This window comes from Rhinatrema bivittatum, chromosome 6 (genome assembly GCF_901001135.1).
Source record: "Rhinatrema bivittatum chromosome 6, aRhiBiv1.1, whole genome shotgun sequence".
Lineage (NCBI taxonomy): Eukaryota > Metazoa > Chordata > Amphibia > Gymnophiona > Rhinatrematidae > Rhinatrema > Rhinatrema bivittatum.
In genome coordinates this window covers 146519911-146541941 of record NC_042620.1, presented here as the reverse complement: position 1 = coordinate 146541941, position 22031 = coordinate 146519911, and the positions used below count along the sequence as shown (strand labels likewise).

Below are 22031 nucleotides of genomic sequence, written 5' to 3'. Positions count from 1 at the left end.
GCAGAGCCGTCATGGAGCTTATTCCAAATGGCCCAAAAAGAGGAGGCCCGTCACAGTAAGGAGTCCCAGAAGAGAGGGAGAAGCCTAAATAGAGTGTGGGAATGAGAAGTCTGTGTGTGTGTGTGTATGCGTGAGAGAGAGCTTAGGAGTGAGAAGCCTGTGTATGTGTGTGTGTGTGTGTGTGTGAATGAGAAGCTGAGTGTGTGAGAGAGTATATGAGAGTGAGAGCTTGCATGTGAGAGTGGGAGCCTGGATAAGAGAGAGTGTGTGGAGTGGGAGCCTGTATGAGGGAGGAAGAAAGAAGACAGGAGAAGAGAAAAAGGAATTAGGAAAAGACATACAAGGGGAAAAAAGACACAATACCAATCAATTAGAAAAATAAGATCAGACAACAAAGGTAAAAAAAAAATATTTTGATTTTCAGCGATTGAAATATGCCATCCTTGGGAATGTGCATTTCTTATATATTTGTATTTCACTTTTTCTTCAGTATTCCAATGTTCACAGAATCTTGTTTTTTGGGGTTTTTATTTCATTCTTGACTGCGTGTTTCTGGTTTAAATTTGTAGTCTCTTTATTAGTTAAGGGTCTGTCGGTGTTGTGCATGTGTGACAGAGGTGCAGTATTTCAGCTAGCATGTAGTTTCTCTGTAGGCAGTCTGGCTTGTTCTGTTTGCCCCCCTAAGTGGTGTATTGGTGTTCTAGGGCCTGGTGTAATCTTTGCCTTGCTGCCTTTTCATAGATAAGGTTGCTGTTGGTTTGAGTCCTGAGAGTTATGGTATGGTAAGGCGCTAGATGTTTTCTTAAATTATTTGTAGGGGTTTGTGTTACTTCACAAAGTGCTTGGTAGTGGAGGGAGTTTGTTTTGCTGTTGCTGAGGTCACACCAGGATCTGAATATATTCTTTTTGTATGTTGGGTTATAATATGAACAATCCTGGTTCTGCTCTGCACCCATTGCAAATCTTAGGATTCTTCTGATTATTACTGTTTTATTGTGGTGTCACCCTCTTCTTCTGAGGGGAATCTCCTCTGAGAGTACACAAAAGAATTTAATTTTTCTCAGGGCTAGCTTCCTTCGCCATAGGTCCCCTCCACTTGTATTTCCCCAGGGTGAGTTCTTTCTAGGGGGGAAAGCAGGTGCTTGTGGCAGCTGGGTAGTGTAATTTCTAATGCTGAACGGGACAAAGACTGCAGGACACAGGGCTTTTTGGTAAAAGGTAATCAATGACCAGGTGATGTAACTGTCTGTATAAATTAATGTCCTCTTCCTCTCTCTATGTAACTGCTGAACTCCGGGTTCCTGGGGAAATCCTAACTCCCTTTACATGAGAGCTTAGTAGTCCCCTACTCCTGAAGGGTCCCAGACTGCAGCAGATTCCCTTTGAATGTTCACAGACTTCCCTGGATCCAGCAGACTTCACACTGTCACCCAACCTGTGCCTGTGTCCCATTCAAAGATCTTGTAGAGCAGTGGCTCTCAACCTTTTTCTGTTGGGGCACACCGGGCAGATAATGAGAAACCGCAACAAAGATTGATACAAATCCCTACCTACTAGTAAAATACCTGACCTCAGCCACACATACAGATCCGACTTTCACCAAATACAGAATAAAAGACACATGGAGACAGAAACTGGAATGGAAACCTCAAAAAGCCACTTTGTAAGCAGTGCAAAACTGGAGAGCTAGAAACAGAAATACATATCCTCCTACACTAAGCAAAGTACAACGATAGAAGAAATGCACATTCCCAAAACTGACATATAATGGCTCTTGTACCCCATCACTCCCCTTCCATGCCTCCATCATCCTTCACTTTCCCCAATTACTCCCTTTCAATCATCCGCTCACACCCATATCCCTGCCCAGCATTCCTGACTCCCCCCCACATCCTCTTTCCTGTGCTCCTTCTCTCCCCTGCTTGGCTCTCCTGACCCTGTTCATCTCATCTCCCTGCCTGCCCAGCTACCCTGACCCCCTTCCTGCTCAGCAGCCCCCACACTCTCTCTACGGTTCCTTCTTTATCTTCCCAGCATCTCCAACCTCCTTTTCCCCACCCTCCACAGGATGAAGAGATCATAAGCAGCATCACTCCCAGAACCACCAGCAGGAGAAGATAAAGTTTGCATCCCATCAGGCCCAGAACAGCAGGAGCTGGCAATGTCTCGCTCTAATCTGGGTGAAGGAGGGCCAGAAAGAAGAGAAGGATGTGAGTGTAGCCTCCCATCAGGCCCAATGTAATGTTCTTATAATCAATTATGTTCTTATAATCAATTTTACTTAGGGAATAGCCACTGCTATTAATTGCATCAGTAGCATGGGATCTTCTTAGTGTTTGGGTAATTGCCAGGTTCTTGTGGCCTGGTTTTGGCCTCTGTTGGAAACAGGATGCTGGGCTTGATGGACCCTTGGTCTGACCCAGCATGGCAATTTCTTATGTTCTTATGTTCTTAAGAGAAGTCAACCAACTCCCACCTGGACTAATAAGGAGACAGCAGCCATCTGCTGGCCCTGCGACACCCCACCCAGGACCTCACAACACACCTGTTGAGAACCATTACCGTAGAGTGGTCTTCATGGATGCTTCTCAGTCTCTTATTTGTGGTTTTTCTTCATCTGAGCCTCCCAGAAGGGAAGGCATTAAATCAATCATATGAGAGAAAGGGTAAACAACAGTCTCCTCTGATCTTAAATAGGGTATCTCACTGTCTGTTCCATTATCTTCTGGGGCCACTATTCTGGCAGCCCTTCATTAGCTTTTGAAGAGAACTAACAGAGTTGGTGACCTGGCCTCTGGATCCAGGGAGGTAATCTTTCCTCAGAGCTTCAGGCTGTAACCCAGCAAAATAGTCCTTAACACAGTCCAAATCTTTATAAACTTTCTTGATCTCCTTCTATTGGGATCTAATCTGGCAGGGAGTGCACAGGCAGGTGTTTCATAAAAAGTATCTGGTGTGAAGCTGTAGGCCTCACCAAAAGGAAAGGGACCCACTCCTCTAGGACTCCTATCTCCTGAACTCTCTCCTCGACTCCCCTAAATCTAGTCCTAGTCCCTAGTTATAGCAGGGTCCACCCACTCAGCTACCTCATAAAGGAGGAGCTGTAAAATGGTATTCCCTCTAGCTAGTTGTAGTCTGTAGGGACTAGGTGACATCTAGTGGCCAACCCATAGGGGTGCACATCAATTATGATATATTTTGCATTTTTGGAAAGAGGATTCATAAAAGAATACATTGGTATTTGTTTTATTACATGATTGGGTCTGATGTTTTGGTGAAGAGTTCCTTGTTTACTTTGTATATGTTATTGTGTATTTATAAACTGCAATATATATAAAATAAAAATACAGCTCAATCAATAAACTATTTTTAATGTTGGTAAGTGCTTGAAACAAAATATCTTAAAGCATCACTCATGGTGCATGATGGCTGTTGCAGACTACAAAGAAGTCCATTGTCAGGTGCACTCTAAGGCATTATTTATTGATAAGATTACAACTAGTAGGGCTCAAACTTATATGCCTACTGCCCACTCATGTTAACCCGCCCAAAAAATTCAGTTCTGGCTATGCCACTGATGCATTAGGCAATTTTATGCATGCAAATATATGCAAATCAGCTTATTTCCAATAGGGGAAGGAAATCTTTTGTTCTATCATGATATTGTGTGATAAATAGCATTTAACTTGCATTAAATGCTATTTAACTCATGATATCACCATATCATGGCTTAGTAAATCCACCTATATGTTTGTAAGTTAGCGAAAGTGCATTTTGAAATGAGATTTGAAAAGCAGGAGAATGGTGATAGGGTGAAGAGACATGAGTTGATCATGACAGAGAGAGACAGTGAGACTTATTTCTCATTTGTGGCTAGATTATGCATTGGGGCAGTGGGAAGACAGAGGGCATTGGTAGGAGGATGAATAGAAATAAGTTGCAAGTTAATGAACAATTTCAAAAACAACAAGGATGGTTTTAAACTACTCTGAAGAGAAAGGGGAATCATCAGAGTTCTTTGTCTTTTTAGCCCCTGGAAGTCCCAGCCCTTCTTCTCCTTTATCTGGCTAAGTTTTAGCTGGGTAATGACTTACTGTTTCTAGCAAGTCTAGCATCGGAAGGATGGGAAATTCAAAACTGGAGGTTTGTCCGGCAAAGTCCTGAACGTAGCCAGACAACCCCTTTTTCTTACTGACCTCATAGCACATGTTGATACAATCCATTTTCCAGTACTTGTCATTTTAATGTAGAATTTTTGGAAGAGGAATTTAGAACATTTGTGGAACATATTGTGCACGGATACATTTTGAGGGCAATTTTCAAAACACTGTAGGCAGGTGAAAAATTCACAGGTATTTTTTTACCCACTGATTTTGCACCAATTTTCAAAGGGAAATGCACGTCTAAACTTTCCCTGTGAAAATCACCCAAGGAAAAAGTAGCTGTGGAGATATACGCCAGATTTTTCTGAGGACGCTTTTTCTTACCAAAACAGTGAGGTGGATTTTAACAGAAGTGCACATGTAAAAATGCCCACATACGCGTGTATGTGGGCAGCGCGCGAGCAAAATGGAATTTAAAAAGCCGCAAATTACGCTCGTATGTACCTGTGCGATCATGAGGAATCCGTGGTGGAGAATGGGCATTCCAGGGCAAATCTTACACGCATAACTCCGTATTTTAAAACCGCAGCACACGTACTTGAGACATCCGTGCAACTTTACTGCTGCTTCTGAAGAGATGTTTTATGGTTTATAGAACAGGGTGAGGGTTCCGGGTCAACTTGGTGATGTGCAGGATGAAGAACCAGAGGTGATGAAAGACCTCAAATTAACTGGACAAACTGGTGGACTAATTGGAAACCTGGGAGAGTGGCTTGCGCAAGCACGTTTTAAAAGCCACTCAAATATGTGAGCAAAAGCTGACAAAGTCCTATGAAAGACGCATGCTCTTGCTGTGCTCGAGTAACCTCTTAAAATTAGGAGAGCGCACGGTTAAAAGTTCCAGCGTACCTTTGCTCGCATACCGATATGCGCGTGCACGGGTACATACGCACTTGTTTTAAAATTACCGTCAATACTCATAGTTTTGAAAATTAAAAAATGAGCATGTTGTTGCTACCCCCTTGAAAATTGAGCCTAAGTACATGCATTATGGAAGAACATGCACAATTTTATCTGCATATAGGGTGGGTCATTTTCAAAAATCCTTTAACCTGATCACATGGCTATTTACATTGAAACATATAGAAACATAGAAATGACGGCAGAAGAAGACCAAATGGCCCATCCAGTCTGCCCAGCAAGCTTTCTCACTTGTTTTTTTTCTCATATTTAACTGTTACTCTTTGGCCCTTAATAACCTTTTGGTTCCAATTCCCTTCTACCCCCACCATACATGAGTAAATGACTTTTGAAAATTGCACTCTTTTGGATTAATTTTAAGACTGACTGCATTGGTGCAAAATCTGCAGGTACTTTTTACCCACAGACCTTGCACTGAATTTTAAAGGAAAAGTATAAGTGTATTTTCCCTTTGAAAATTATCACAGAAAAACTACCTGCACTTGCAAATATGTGTGGGTAAGTTTTCCTGAGACAAAAATACTTTTTAAAATTTGAAAATATGTGCGCAAGTGGCAAAGCCTTCCTGACTCTGCCCCCAGGAATGCCTCCTCCTCTTCCTACTGCTAGGAAAAGTACACTCATAGAGGCCCTACATATGTAATTTTATCCGCATAGAGGTACTGACCTTAGAGGAACCTAAGAGTAATTAGAGAATGCAGGTGACATTAATTAAGGATTAGTTTAGAGCAGAGTCTCTTATGGGATAGCAGACTTCTGGGGTAGGGGGTGCGGAAGGGAGTTGTTTAGGAAACTGCCAAGGAGGCAGAGGGCTCCAGCAAACCAGAAGCTGGTCAAAGGAAACTGTGGTAGGCTAAGCGCTGCCTGTCCAGATAGGGAATATGCCAAGAAGAGGACAGGAGAGCCTGCAGCTAAGGGTTAGCCTCATGACAAGAATCTATAGAAAAGAGTATTTGGTTGCTGCGTAGAGTTTATGCCAGTTTGTGTTTAGACACATTTTGTCCATCTCTGAAGTACCCCTTGTGCTGAAGGAGCATAGAACTGTGCTATTGCCAGTGCAGGAACGGATGTTAAAAGGAAAATAATGAAGCTGTTTTCTGCAGTACTTGGTGAGGCTTTTATTTTAAGGGATCCCACAGGTCTTCAGAGTTGGTCCTGGGCAGTGTCCCAGGACAGCCGACTTTGACTGCATTAAAGAGATGTGTTGCAGGAGGCATTTCAGAAGCATATTTGTGAACTACACACAAACATTTAAGTTTAAAAAAAAAAAGTGTATGCATGTAGCAGGCATGTCACTAATATGCATAGTTTACCTCATCATTGCTTAAAAGTTTACCATTATCAACATAGCAGCTATAATTCAAACACAATGCTGTATGAGGGTACCTTGTGTGCTGGGTATATGCAGAATGAAAAGTGCATGTTACATTGCTGGTTAGGTGCACTACTGAAAATCTACTCTACATTGTCTCTGAGAGCATGACAGATACTTTTTCTTTTTCTTATAAATTAAATATGACTTGTACGTTACAACACTCGTCATGCTGCCTGATAGCTAGCATTGCCATGCATCCACTGTGAGGGTAGTTCTGTGTTCAAAGGCCTCATCAATATTAACAGGTGGTACATTACACTGAAGATAAGCTGAGGGACTGCTGAGTGCTTCACTGTTTAATTAAAAGCGATTTATAAAGGTCTATAGAGAAAATAGTTGGCTAATGCCAAGGCATGAGGCTTTTTATTTGTACAGCTAGTGGGAATACATCTTCCTTTACTCCTAGATATTTTCAGAAACATATTGCAGTTAAGTGTTATGGAAACATAAGGTTGGTGTTAACTGTGGTTTATCAGGGACTAGCGAATCCGATTCCAGGATAATTTTGCAGTCTCCAAATTCCAGGATTACAAACTATGAAATTCTGGAATTTCAAAATTACAATGAACAAACGCTTCAGTCAATAGGCAAGTGTATTGATAGTTATAATAATAGGTAAAAGCAATAAAGCAAACCACATTGTTTTCTCATAAATAGCTAGAGGCATGGAATGGAGAGGTAAATTAGTGGTTAGAGCAGTGGCCCGAGAGGTAGAACACCTCTCCTGATGCTATGCTTGTGACCTTGGGTAAATCACTTTATTCACCTTCCATTCCCTCCAATACAAGTTTAGAACCTGATTTATTAAGGATTTTCTCCCATTCTGTGCCTTTGGCCCTTGGATGGAAAGACCTTGAAGTGGCTGAACAGTCACAAAAGGTGGAATATAAATTGAAGTATGTCATACTGTGCAGAATGCAACAATATTTTTTAAAATTGAACAATTAAGAAAAAAAAGAAAGAAGGAAGCTGAGTTGCATCAATTGTCTTGTCTTTCAAGTGAGCACATAATTCAGCGTACAAAAGACCTGCTTCTAAAAATGCCCTTTTGGATTCCACGCTGGTTGAGGAATTAACAATAAAATCTTAAGCTAAAGACAAGTACAGCTCCCACCGCCCACCACTTTCAAAGCAGGCCATTTTTCTTTTGATGCAGTTCATCAAATTGTACCCTGCTGCTACTGTTCTTGTAGCTGTACTGCTCCTGCTTTTCTGCATAGCTAAGTTTAGCTGCTTTTTTCCTGGTTATGAGTCAGGGACAGGCCTCTGATGCACATTGTCCATGTTCTGGCAACTTCCCTCTCCCTTTTTCCATTTGGCTCTGTTTTGACTGGAAAAGTTCCGGCTGAGTGAGGTATTCTGGGCAGAGGAGCATTGTGGGTAGAAAGGGGGTTGGGCCATACAAGGCTCATTAAAGATAGCATGGCCTTTTCTTCAGCATGAGAGAGCCTGTGCTCTGGGTAAACTGTTCTGGTTGAGAATGGCTGACTGCGATCTCCTGCATCTTATTTATTTATTTATTTATTTATTTATTTATTTATTTAAAGCTTTTTTTTATACCGCCATTCATGATAGAATCACATCATGCCAGTTTACAAGTAACAAAGGGAGTGAAGAAAAAACATAACATTTAACAGGTGGAGAGAAGGAAGAAAGTTACAATAAAACAGGGGAAGCTGGAACTGGGATAAGAAGAGAAGCCTGAGTAGTTTTAGGAGTAAAAACAGGAACAATTATTTACATAGTGCTGGGATGTAACATGCTGGTTGTAGCATACAGATCATAAGGCCCATTAGAGGAGTCAGTGAGATTCAGGAAAGGCTTGTCTAAATAGCCAAGTCTTAAGTCTTTTTCTAAATGTTAATAAGCATGGTTCCTGTCTGAGGTCCGGGGGCATAGCGTTCCAGAGGGAAGGTCCCGCCGTGAAGAAAGCTCGTTCCCTGAAGGCGAGGTGGTGTGTCACTTTGGATTGGGGAACATGTAACGATCCTCTGTAGGCTTCTCTGATGGGTCTGAAAGAGGAGTGTAGTTTGAGTGGGATTTGAAGGCTAAGAGGGGCTTGGGAATGGATGGTTTTATGGATGATGGTCATGGACTTATGGAGGATTCTGAAATGTATTGGTAACCAGTGCAGATTTTTAAGAATGGGAGAGATGTGATCTCTTCTTCTGGTGTTTGTCAGGATTCTAGCTACCGCGTTTTGGAGCATCTGAAGAAGTTTAATGGAGGAGGAAGGGAGACCTAGCAAGATAGAGTTGCAGTTGGCTTCAAATTGTTGGCTTCAACTAAGTTCCACAACTTGTTGTCTTCAACTAAGTTCCACAATTTTGGCTGCAGATAGGGCTAGATGCACTAAATGGTTTTTGCCATTGTTCTATAGGAAAAAAGACTTTGTAGTCCTAGCCATAGTGTGCAGACACATCTGCTTACAACATACAATCACCATTATTTATATTATTTTCAACTATAAGTTCTTCTTTCAGCTTTGTTGAGATCTTAAAATAGTTTTGACTAAACTTATCCAAATACATTTACACTAATTCTTTTTTTTTTTAATAATTATATCTTTATTGAATTGTCCAATAATTTTAAACATAATCCAAATATAATATACAGATCCATACATCACATTATTGTTCCACATAAACAAAAATACACTAATTCTTTTTGAAGCTTTTTAAAATAGGTTTATACTTTTTCCATTGTTTTCCTTGCTTTACCAATCTACCCCCATGTACAAATTATTCAATTTGAATCTGGAAGTTGATCTAGATGACCACTTAGGAACCTATACCTAATTCTTCTAGCATCTCCTTGAAGTCTCTGAACATGGGGCCCACAGAGCCAGTTAAGAGCTGTCTCAGAATGCATTTGTAACTCCAATTCAGGGTATGGGCTCCATCCTAGTGGGGCCATAGAAATCCTGGGGCTAAATCCTAGCAGGGCCATAAAACTCCCAGGGTTAAATCCTGGCAGGGCCATAAAAATCCCGGGGTTAAATCCTAGCAGGGCCATAAAAATCCCGGGGCTAAATCCTGGCAGGGCCATAAAAATCCCGGGGTTAAATCCTGGCAGGGCCATAAAAATTCCAGGGCTAAATCCTGGCAGGGCCATAAAAATTCCAGGGTTAAATCCTGGCAGGGCCGTAAAAATCCCGGGGCTAAATCCAGGCAGGGCCATAAAAATCCCGGGGTTAAATCCTAGCAGGGCCATAAAAATCCCAGGGCTAAATCCTAGCAGGGCCGTAAAAATCCCGGGGTTAAATCCTAGCAGGGCCGTAAAAATCCCGGGGTTAAATCCTAGCAGGGCCGTAAAAATCCCGGGGTTAAATCCTGGCAGGGCCGTAAAAATCCCGGGGTTAAATCCTAGCAGGGCCATAAAAATCCTGGGGCTAAATCCTGGCAGGGCATAAAAATTCCAGGACTAATGAAGTGTCCTGTTACATCCAGGTTCTTCTGTCCTTTGGGAGTACAGAGTTAAAGTCTCTCTACCACTGTGGCAGTGTCCCTCAGTACAGTGGTTTGGACCTTGCTTATCCTCCATGGGGTGGAATGATAATTGTCCCAAAGTGGCTGGGATGTCCTAACCATTGATGGATCCCCTCCTCCAAGGGTACTCCCAATCATCACACCTGGTAGTGTCCTGTGTCCCCAGAGAGGAAACCTCCATGAGGAAAGGCCTCTCACTGGGAAAACAGTTCTTAAAGTATTCCAGCTGAGGGGTAAGGAAGGGTGGCAGGAAAAACTTCCTTCTCAAACTCTGGCAGACGAAACACAAACGGGCCGATTCAGTAAAATGCGCGGGAGAGCCGGGGCTCTGAGGCGAGCGCCCGCTCTCCCAACGTGCGCCCAGGCCACTCTCCTGGGCATGCGATTCTCTTTGCAAATGAGGGCCCGCAGTAAAAAGGAGCTGCTAGAGACACTAGCGCGTCCCTAGCGCCTCCTTATTGGCAGAAGCGGCAGCTGTCAGCGGGTTTGACAGCCGACGCTTAATTTTACCAGCGTCGGTTGTTGAACCTGCTGACAGCCACGGGTTTGGAAAACGGACGCCGGCAAAATTGAGTGTCCGTTTTCCAATCTGCGGGCGGCGGGCAGATTTTTTTTTTAAAGATTTTATTTTTTTTATTTTTGGGGCCTTCAACTTAATATCACTATGATATTAAGTCAGAGGGCGTACAGAAAAGCAGTTTTTTCTGCTTTTCTGTACACTTTCCTGGTTCCGGCCGAAATTAACGCCTGCCTTTGGGTAGGCGTTAATTTCTGAGAGTAAAATGTGTGGCTTGGCTGCACATTTTACTTTCTGTATCGCACGGGACTAACTGATAGGCTCATCAACCTGCATTTACAGAAAGGGGTAATAGCGCATGGAAAACGCACGTCCAAACATAAGAGGTAATAGCGCGTGGAAAATGTGCATCCAAACGGGGGCTAACGGTGCGCTCGGCGTGAGCGCACCGTACCGAATTGGCCTGAAAGTTTGTAAAATGATATTCTGGATCTCTCTTTCTTCAACTAGTGGTCACTGCAACTTCCTCTTCAGCGGGGTGAAGGGATAAACAGCTGCCTCCTGTGCAGGGGAATCAACCTCCCTCATAAAAAGACTGGAAAGCTCAGGAAAAGGGCATACACTTTTTCTTCTCTCTCAGACTCCCTTGCTTCTCCCTTCCTGTTCTAGGGTAGGGCCTAAACTTGGAGAGCACATGAAAACTCACCTTACTTTCTCAGCTCTACACTGCCACACTCTGTCTGAGCACCCACCTCCCCCCCCCCCCCCCCCCCCCCCCCCCAGAAGCTCTCCATTCCAGCAAGCCTCTGGGGAGGCTGTATAAAATGGTTCACCCCTTTACTGTTAGCTAACCCAAGGACTGGGATCTAGAGCCATCTAGTGGAGACCCAAGGGGTCTCACATTTATTAGGAGTGTTAATTGGAAGAATTTTGTTTTCTTTTGTTCTCTTTTCTTTTTTTCTGCTGCATTTCCTGATTTTGTTTCATTACTTACAGGCAAGTAATTACAATTTTATGTGCATTACAAACAAAACAAAATGAATTCACAGCCTTATTATTTATGTGGATTTGGTGAGATTCCGCGTCGAATGGAAATATTGACTTACCAGTGGGGAGGATAACACTAAAATGGGTTCTCCCAGTCATCGGGAAAGAGCTTCGAGTTCTTAAAAGTGCAGCTATGGCCTTGGAAACACTTGCTTTAGTTTACCTGGAGGCAATTTATTTTGTTAGGATCGTTATCTTGCACTGTGCATTTCCTAGGACTCCACATATAACGTCACAGATGGATCTTTGGCAAGCGTGACCTTCCATGCAGTCTGCACCAGCTACTTTCTTTGTTTTCTCACAGGCCATCAGCTTGTTCCACAGTCTTAGGCATCTGGGACATTGCTCCCCCCAGGAGATGTGTGCAGCCTCAGCAGGCAGGCATATACAAGCCAGCCACAAGGATACCACAAAAAGAGGAGGAAAGAAATGTAAGGCAAACAAATATCTACTTTAGCAGTGTTTATTGTACAGGTTCAGTTGTGTAATCATTGAAAAAAAAAAATCAGCAAGACAAGGGCACATAAAGGCAAGGCAAGAGAATGAGCATTTTCTTTTTACCAGAATAGAGAGAGTATCCCAAAGGGCGTGATTAAACCTTGAAGACCCAGGAATTAAGCAGTTCAAAGTGTCACAGAGTGGGAGAAGCAGAGAGAAAGAAAAAGAAACACACACAGAGAGGAAAGAAAGCGCAAATATATGCTGTCATTAACAGCATCTAATGCCATTAGCAAAGCAGTGAGACCGGAGAAATAAGAGAGAGGTGTTAGGTGTCAGATGTGTGAGAGATTTGATCTCTAAAGAGCAACCTAAAAACAAGTACTGTAAATGCTGCGAATAAAACTGACACAGAGGCTGGGGATGATGTCTTGTAGACTAACAGATTACAGCATAATCTCAGTTCGTCGTGGCTCTGTGTTTTCCAGTTTTTGGAATTTCTCAGCTTTGATGCAGGCCACATGCTGAAGCCATAGGTACATTGAGTATTTAAAAAAAATATTTTTTTTTGTGGTTAACTGTTTTGTTTCTTAGACACCTTTGTATTTCATTGTTTTAAACTGTCGAATACCATTCCTTTCTGCCTTCATTTTTCCAGGCCCTTTGTTTGCAGTTAGCTGAGCTGTCTCCATAGTGTGCCTGGTAGACATCACCTAGGCAGCTATTAAATAGTGGGCCTTTAGTGAGCACTCGATAAATAGTGTGGAGGGAGAGCATCCCACAGAATGGGGCCGATGCAATAAATGAGCATGGAAAACGGGCGCTCAGTGTTGAGCGTCACTTTCCTAACGTGCGCCCAGGCATCTCTCCTGGGTGTACAATTCAGTACTTGAATGAGGAGTCGCACTGCCAAGGAGGCGCTAGGGACAATTGCGCGCCTCCTTGGCAGCAGGCGCCCAGGAGAGGTGGCTGTCAGCGGGTTAGGGAAAACGGTCTGTCAATTTTACGAGTGTCTGTTTTCCTAACTGGTGCACAGCCACGAGTTAGGAAAATGAACACTCGTTAACCGAGTATCCTTTCCCTAACCTGACTGCCGGCATTTTTTTGTTTTAAATCATTTAGACCTTTTGTTTCCTCCAACTTAGTATCGCCATGATATTAAGTCAGAGGATGTACAGAAAAGCAGTATTACCTGCTTTTCTGTACAAGTTTTTGGGCTGCTCAGAAATTAACGCCTGTTCTAGGCAGGCGTTAATTTCTGAGCACAAAAATGTGCGGGTCGGGCACACATTATTTTTTAGATCTGGGTTTGGACGTGCATTTTGTACACGCTAATCCCTTATAGCATAAGGGGCTGTGGACACGCGTCCAACCACAGGTTAAACAGTGCGCTCAGTTGAGCGCACTATTTTGTATTGGCCCCTATATAACTAACCTACGCTAAACTCTTATTTACATATGGTTCTCATGTTAACGTGTTTCCGGACCACTTTAATATAGACAATGAGGCTTTATTACATCGCATATAATTATTCGCGTGCAAACAAGTTCTTAATGAGGCCTCATAATATGATGGGTGACCCTACTGATTTCTTATCTACTTCCTGACTGGATCAAAAGATAAGTGCTGCCCCAGGTCTGTTCTTATTACATGTTTTCCCTCTCTCTCTGCATGGCTGTCCATCACACTGAGCTCTGCGATGCTCAATGCTCTTGTGCTAGATGGTGATCGTTGCGAGAACAGCAAGGGAATTTGTGTACCACATGGTCCAACTTCCTGACGAGGCTGAGTCAGCAACATAATCCTGCTGCTAAAGCCTTTTCTTCCAACTCAGCCCTCCAGTTTTGTGTGCACAGCACAGCTCCCCACAGCTTCGCTCTCCCTCTCAGGGCCGGTGCTAGCTTTTTTGCTGCCCTGTCTGAACAATTACTGTGCTGCCCCCCCCCCCCCCCCCGCCGTCCATTCATTCTCTGTCCAGGGACCACGAAAAAAAGTCCAGCTCCCTTCAGTGATACAAACTTTAGACTGACACCTTCCCCCCCTCGAACCCATGGCTGGTGCAAGAGTATTAGGTTATGCACTTATCTACATGAAAAATATCAAAGTACAGTATTCTGAGGTAAAAATATCATTTGCATTATATTTACATGCACTGCTGTGAAGCCAACCAGAAATCTCTGCAAAAAAGACACTTGGCCTATTGTGATGTATGTTGGGTGTGGGCTTGACCCTCCGAAAGCCTTAAAACACTAATACACTTCCTATTAGGAGAATGCTTCACCTCAGTCACACATGCAGAACATAAACCTACCCTCACCAAATACAGAATAGAGCAACCATAAAGTAGAAATACAAATGTGCAGACAAAAACTGAAGTGGAAACCGCAAGAAGCCAGACAGTTTATGCAATGCAACAATGGATAAACAGAACCATCACCATTCCTCAAATATCAAACAATAAAAACAAGAAATAAAAGCATAATCATAATACTAAAAACATATTAATATTTCAAAAAAACTGATGAATAAAAGATCAAATAATTAAAAACTTTTATATATAAGTTTTTTTAAATGTCCCAAACACCAATAAAATCTTTTGAAAAAGCAGACACATGGCAAATAACACCTGAAAAATGAAACTAAAAAAGATTTTAACAATTCACGTTCTCCATACCTGGGAACTTTCAATTGCAGTTATCCCGAGATTGTCATGGATTAGTGGAAGAGGGATTCACAAACTTTCTCCTCTCTTTCTTATATACACACATACATACAAAGCTCATACACACATACGCTCCCTCTCAGACAAACCAAACCGGTAGGCGCCTCCAGCTTTTCTTTGGTTGGGATCTACCAGCAGCGACAGGCCTTCATCTTCATTTCAGCTGCTGGTAGGTTGGAATCCACCTGCAACCTCCATTCTCTCTCTCACTCTCTCTCTCTCTCACACACACACACACGCACACACAGATGCACACACACACAGAGCTCCCATTCATACATATGCACAATTCCTTTTACAGGGTCTCTCTTTTTTCTGTTTCTTCTCTATCTGTTGTCTTTTCTTCACTCAAACACACTCAGGCTCTCATTCTCACACGCTGTCTCTCTCTCGCACACACATACACTCAGGCTCTGATTCTCAAATGCTGTCTGTCTCTCACTCATACACATACAGGCACAGGCTCTCACACTCACATGCTCACCCACACAGCTCTCACTCTCAAATGCTCTCTCTCATACAAAAATACCCACTCTCTTTCGCATGCTGTCTCTCTCTCACACACACAGGCTCTCTCACTCTTACATACTGCCTCACACAAACAGGCTCTCTCTCACATGCCTTCTCACATAAACACATAGGCTCTCACTCTCACATGCTGTCTGAGACACACACACACACATGCTCTCATATACTGTCTTTGCGATCATACAGGCTCTCACTCCCACACACAGTCTCTCAACTCACTGTTTCTCACACACAATCTCTCAACTCACTCTCATACACATACACACTCTACAGGGCCTCAGCCTTTCTCTCACCTCTTAGCCTCCTCTTCGCAGCAGCCCTGGTACCGGGCCTCTTCTTCTTGGGCCGCCGCGAGATGGGATCCGCGCCAGCCCTGCTACACTCGCTACTGCTCCTCTGCATGTGACTGATGTTCCTCCTCCTTCCTGCTCTGGCAATGTTTTTCTTCCGGGGCTGTGCAGGTAGAAAGGAAGAGGGGCACCTAGACGTGAACTTTTCTGTGGGCTGTGGTGGGATGAGCCTCATCACGGCCCCACCAGTCTTCCTGCTGTGCGCAGCTGGCATACAGCATCATAGTGACACGCCCCCTGCCCCCACCCCCCGGTACGAAACTGCTTCCTGCTTTTTCTGTTGCCAGTGGACCCGATCCACCGGTGGCAGAAAATGTGAAAATCTTCCACCACCGGTGGGATCGGGACCACTGGCGGCAACATGGGCCTCTCCCTGCTTTTGACGCCGCACCACCGGGTATGCCACACCACACAATTGCACAGTTTGCACACCTGGTGGCGCCAGGCCTGCTCCCTCTATTCCTACAATCCCTAGAGAGAGAGAGGGAGAAATATACCCCAGTAGGGACACATAACTTGCTCAAGTTCACACTGAGAGAATGACAAAGATGGGAACTCAATTGCGGGAAGTTCTCGGGATTTACAGCTCTGACCAATATGATGCTTTACCAGCTATTTACTTGTACAGTTTTCAGTATTCATCCGACCTACCCATGCCTTACTATATTCCAGTATAGTCTAATATTAATACTGAATTTTCTGGTCTACTTTAGAAGTAATCATAATGCCCACATGACAAAATCCATTCTAGATGTGGCTGCATAGACATTTCTAACATGCTAAAATACATAAATAACCTGATTAATGAAAGCTGCTCTGCAAAAAAAAAAATAAGAAAAAATATGTTTTGGCAGTATATGACATCTGTTTTATAGTTTTGATGAGTTTACCCATGCACTATATGTGATCTTTTGATTTTTGGTTAAAACCGAAAAACTCTGGTGAAATTCTGATGGGGAAATTGGGTTTTCCGGTTTTAACCCCCCCAAAAAGAAAATAAACTCACTTTGCGAGTGCTTAGATGATGTCATCTGGCTAATGTGAGTCAAGGAGAAGCATGCAAGCAGCAGCCAGATGATGTCATCGGCGTGGGCTGGTCGGGAGCCCAAGCCCCGCTAGCCCAAAAAGTCATGGAACTGGAGGAGTGACCAACAGGGAGCCCAAGAACAATGCTAAGTTTGTTGTGATCAGAAACAGCAATATTGAAACGAGCATACAGATGTTCAGGGCTCGTGCTTCCATTACGCAAACTAGGCAGTCACCTAGAGTACCAAAATTTTGGAGGTGGAAAAATTCCAAAACCATGAAGCCAGTAGGGGTGCTGTGCCAGAGCCAATACCATCCAGAAAGGAAGGGATGTGCTGGAGTCACTGCTGCTGGTAGAAGGGAGCACTGTGCTGGTGGAAGTATGCTGGGGGATGGGGGTGTGTGGCCAAAGGTTTGTCTGGGGCGCCATATACTCTAGCACCTGCCCTGCAAACAGTTTTTTTTTTCCTGACTTAATGTGTCTTAATTAGCCTGAACATTGAGCAAAATGTAAATAGCTTACTATTCTGGAAAAACTGTGAAATTTTTGATGATCAGGTGTTATTCATTAAACTGTGTCAAAGTACGAAAGCTATATTACAGAGGAAATAAGACCAGTATTATTTTTTTATTTTCTCTTTATTAATTTGAACAAATTACATCAAGAAAAAACTTGATATAAATTACAATGGATATATGAAAAAGAACTACAGAATTGCACAAAAAAGAAATTGTACATTATATCTTGTTAAACCTCAATATTGGGGCAGGGGGAAATTCATAGGAAAAACAACATGTTGGTTCTCATACTAATTTCGTATGTATTACATCACGCACTAAGTACTAGGGTCTGGCTGAGGAGAGCTTATCACAGGAAACTCTCTATTCAAACTGGGCAACCACTTAACTGACACATTCTCAATCGATACAGGTGTGCCCCAGGGTTCAGCACTCTCGATTATACTCTTCAACATTTATATTACAATATCGCCGCATCTCAAAAAAGATATAATTGCAATGGAGAAGGTACAGAGAAGGGCTACCAAAATGATAAGGGGAATGGAACAGCTCCCCTATGAGGAAAGACTAAAGAGGTTAGGACTTTTCAGCTTGGAGAAGAGACTGCTGAGGGGGGATATGATAGAGGTGTTTAAAATCATGAGAGGTCTAGAACGGGTAGATGTGAATCGGTTATTTACTCTTTCGGATAATAGAAAAATCTTTCTATTATCCGAAAGAGTAAATAACCGATTTGAACTCCTTGAAGTTAGCATGTGGCACATTTAAAACTAATCGGAGAAAGTTCTTTTTTTACTCAACGCACAATTAAACTCAGGAATTTGTTGCCAGAGGATGTGGTTAGTATAGCTGTGTTTAAAAGAGGATTGGATAAGTTCTTGGAGGAGAAGTCCATTACCTGCTATTAATTAAGTTGACTTAGAAAATAGCCACTGCTATTACTAGCAACGGTAACATGGAATAGACTTAGTTTTTGGGTACTTGCCAGGTTCTTATGGCCTGGATTGGCCACTGTTGGAAACAGGATGCTGGGCTTGATGGACCTTTGGTCTGACCCAGTATGGCATGTTCTTATGTTCTCTATATAAATTACTAGCGGAACTAGGAATCAACTTCTTCTTATACACAGATGACATACAGTTCTACATTCCCATCACAAATCAATTGAAACTATAGCATTGACACTCTCAACATACATGAAGGCAATACAGCAATACTAACACTAAACACAAAAAAAACTGAAATCGTGTGGCTAAGGAGAAACCCTTCCATAGTTAAACCGCCACCCCTAGACTTGGGTAATTTTCACATTACACTCTCTGAACAAGTACAAGACCTAGGAATACAGATCGATGAGAACATCACAATGAAAAAACACATAAATAAATTAATTAAAACGGGATTCTCCAAGCTGCGAACATTACTAACATTCCAGGACTTCCGCACTGTTTTACAAACACCAATATTCTCAGACATAGATTACTGCAACTCACTATTACTTGGCCTACCTTCAGGTCTAGTAAAACCATTACAGACACTACAAAATGCCTCGGCAAAACTTTTATTAGGGGTAAGGAAATTCGACCACATCACCCCCTCGCTGATTGTGCTGCACTGGCTGCCAATACAATCAAGAATCTACCTTATAAATGGCCTGTGACCGACGGCCCGCAAATGCGCGGTAGAGACCAGCTCTACCGCGCATGTGCGGGCGAGCACGTCGCTCTGAGGCAGCTTCAGAAAGAAAAAAAAATGGCGGCGTCCAGTGGCAGCAGCGGGCGGCGGTGGCGGTACCGGCAGCGGGCGGCGACGGCGGTAGCGAGCGGCGGCGGTAGCAGGGGAGGGAGAAGAGAGAGAGAGGGAGGGACGGACTGAGTGGGAGGGAGGGACGGAGAGAGAGAGTGGGAGGGAGTGACTGAGAGAGAGGGAGGGACTGAGTGGGAGGGAGGGATTGAGTGAGGGGGAGGGACTGGGACTGAGTGAGAGGGAGAGGGGGGACTGAGGGAGGGAGTGGGACTGGGAGAGAGAGGGAGGGAGTGGGACTGAGGGAGAGTGAGTGGGACTGAGTGAGTGAGAGGGAGGGAGGGAGGGATTGAGTGAGGGGTGGGACTGAGGGAGAGAGAGGGAGGGAGGGAGTGGGACTGAGGGAGAGGACGGAGGGAGTGGGGACTGAGTGAGTGAGAGGGAGGGAGAGAGGGGGGAGGGAGTGAGTGAGACTGAGTGGGAGGGAGGGACTGAGTGATAGGAGAGGGAGGGTGGGGAGGAGTGGGTGAGGGAGGGGGTGGTGAAGAGTGAGGGGAGAGAGAAAGAGGGGGAGGTGAGAGACAGAGGGATGTAGCCCGTTTTAACGGGCTTAACGGCTTGTCCACTATAAAGTACTAACACTAATTTTTAACTTCATCAATGACAAAACCCCCTGCTTATTAGTCATGACTCTCCAACCATACATACCATAGCGATCACTAAGATTGCAAAACAAAGGACTATTAATGGTGTCTACAACCTGGAGTACACATCTAACACAAATAAGTGACCGAATGTTTTCCATAGCGGGCCCCATGTTGTGGAATTCTCTACCAGAGTCGTTACATCTGATAACAGAAGAAAGAGCTTCAAACGTGAGCTGAAAACATGGCTCTTCAAAAATGCATATGATCTAACATAAAAATAACAATATGCAGAAATGTCAATATCAACAACAAAGATTGTTAGATGAATGAGCGACATTGAGAGATGTAAAGTGTATTAAGACAAGTCTCTAATTGTGAATATAATTGAAAAAGAACTTATGTACAAACTACTATATCAACAATCTAGTTAACATGTTCTGATGTTGTGTTGACCCATAATGTGAATGTTGCTTTTATAAACCATTGTGATCTTCTTTTGGAAGGACGGTATATAAAATACCCAAATAAATAAATAAATAAATATTCCTCAAAAAGACTTCCAATTGATCTGGATTCAAAAATACAAACTTTGCATCAGATGGAACAAGCTGACATCTACAAGGAAAAAATAACTTAAAAGAGGCACCTAAAGCAAGCACCTTTTGTCTCTTAATGAAAAATGCCTTTTGCCTTAACTAACTGTCCCTAGAGACTTCCGGAAACAAGGCAATCTTGGGACCAATATTCAGCCGCTGAATGGCTTGGCTAATTAGCTGGATAAACCTCTCTGGGTTAACTAGCAGGGTATATTCAGTGGTGCAGTCAGGCCGCTGAATGTGCCCGTCTATCTTAAAGTTAGCCTCATATGTTTATGTGGCCTCTTATATCCCTCAGCTCCTCTCACCTTCCCAGCTCATCCCTTTTCTCACCCCATCCAACCCTTTCGTATTATCCCAGCTGATCCTTTCTCACCTCCCAGCCATTTTTATAACCCCAATTGATCCTCTGTCATCCACTCCCTCGCACTCCATCACCCATCTCTTCTCTCTCACTTTCTAGCCTCACTTCATCTATGCCAATCCCTCTCTCATATTCCTCCCATTGATTCTCTATCACCTCTGGCTCCTCTCTTACATATCCCAGTTGATCTTCTGTCATTCCAATCACCTTCCACAGCCAATCCCTCTCCAACTGATCCAACTCTCAAACCACTCCTGCATCAAACAGCCCCAAACAACTCTCTGGTTAGGGTCAGCAACAATATTTTTCTTGTGCCTCGGGAAGACAACTGGTGGGAAGAGAGGGCAGGCTGCTAACAGGGGCAATATATTTTTCTTGTGTAGATTCAATAGTGAGTGAGGAGCGAGGAGCAGTGGCAATCTCCCTGTGCACATGCAGCCCACTCTTCCCCTCATGGCTGGTCCCAAACCTGACTGTGATCTGCAGATGGCAGCAGTATTAGTAATGAAAGTCAGTGTCTCGCTCATAGACCTGATCTCTCCTCATATAGGGCTTTCTGTTGCCACAGGCCTGTGAGTGTTTGCTGACTCAAAGGCCCCATGCTGGCTTCCAGAACCAATGCTGCTGTTGGTGCCTGAAGACTTTTGTCCCTTGAGGCTCTTGTGACCCCAGCTAAAGGGTTTTGTGACCCCATTTGGGGTCCTGACCCAGTTTGAGAAGCCCTGCTCTAACCCAATGTGCTGCTTACTTCTATGCTGCTTCCTGTTACAGATCTCTAAGGGAGAGACCTCTAGTGGGCTTACACGACACACAAGGACTTTCTTAAACTGGTTCATAAAGACTTAAAGGCACACATTAATATTATCAAAGCAGGGCCACCAATACCTAATGAAGCACCTGATTATACTGCGAAGGGACTAGACTGGTATTCCAGCATTCTTATTTTCTTAATTAATCCACGGTACCCTGCAAGATGATGTTAGTAAGGGTGCTGGACATTCTTATTACATATCCCAGCTATTGCAAATGCCACCATCTTGCCTGATTTGGTCCTTCACAGACTCTTTCGTTTGTGTGCAGTATAGGGCAAACGTACAAATCTTCTAAAACTCTGCATTACAGTAGTCTTAGCTTGTTTTTCCAGTGGCCTAGTGTAGTGGTTCTTAATTCTAGTCTCAGGATACCCCTAGCCAGTCACGCTTTCAGGATATGCATAATAAATTATTGATGGGATTTGTTTGCTCACAACTGAGGCACGGCATTAATATTTATCTAGTTAATATTCATTGTGGATATTCTGAAATACCAAACTGCCTGTGACCAGATGACTAGAGTTGTTCAGGTCTTGCAGCCATAGAGGGTTGTTGAAATGACATTGGCATATAACAAGCGGAGTTTTGTTTTTGTTTCATTGTGATCTTTACTGGCAGTCCAGATTTTTTTGAGCTTCGTTAGTTGTCCAATGGTGATGTCTGTTCTTGCTTTTACTTCATTTTCTAGCATAGCATCTTCTGAAATGCTTGCTCTAAGGTAATTAAAGAGAATGACTATTTCTAGCTTCTCATTACCAATTTTTATTGATTCAT

General features: G+C 43.3%; 1 protein-coding gene across 1 annotated transcript in view; it reads left to right on the top strand.

The window, feature by feature from the left end:
* PLCL1 (phospholipase C like 1 (inactive)) overlaps positions 1–22031 on the top strand; it is a 707275-nt gene that overhangs the window by 433116 nt on the left and 252128 nt on the right. The gene's annotated exons all lie outside the window — the stretch shown is intronic.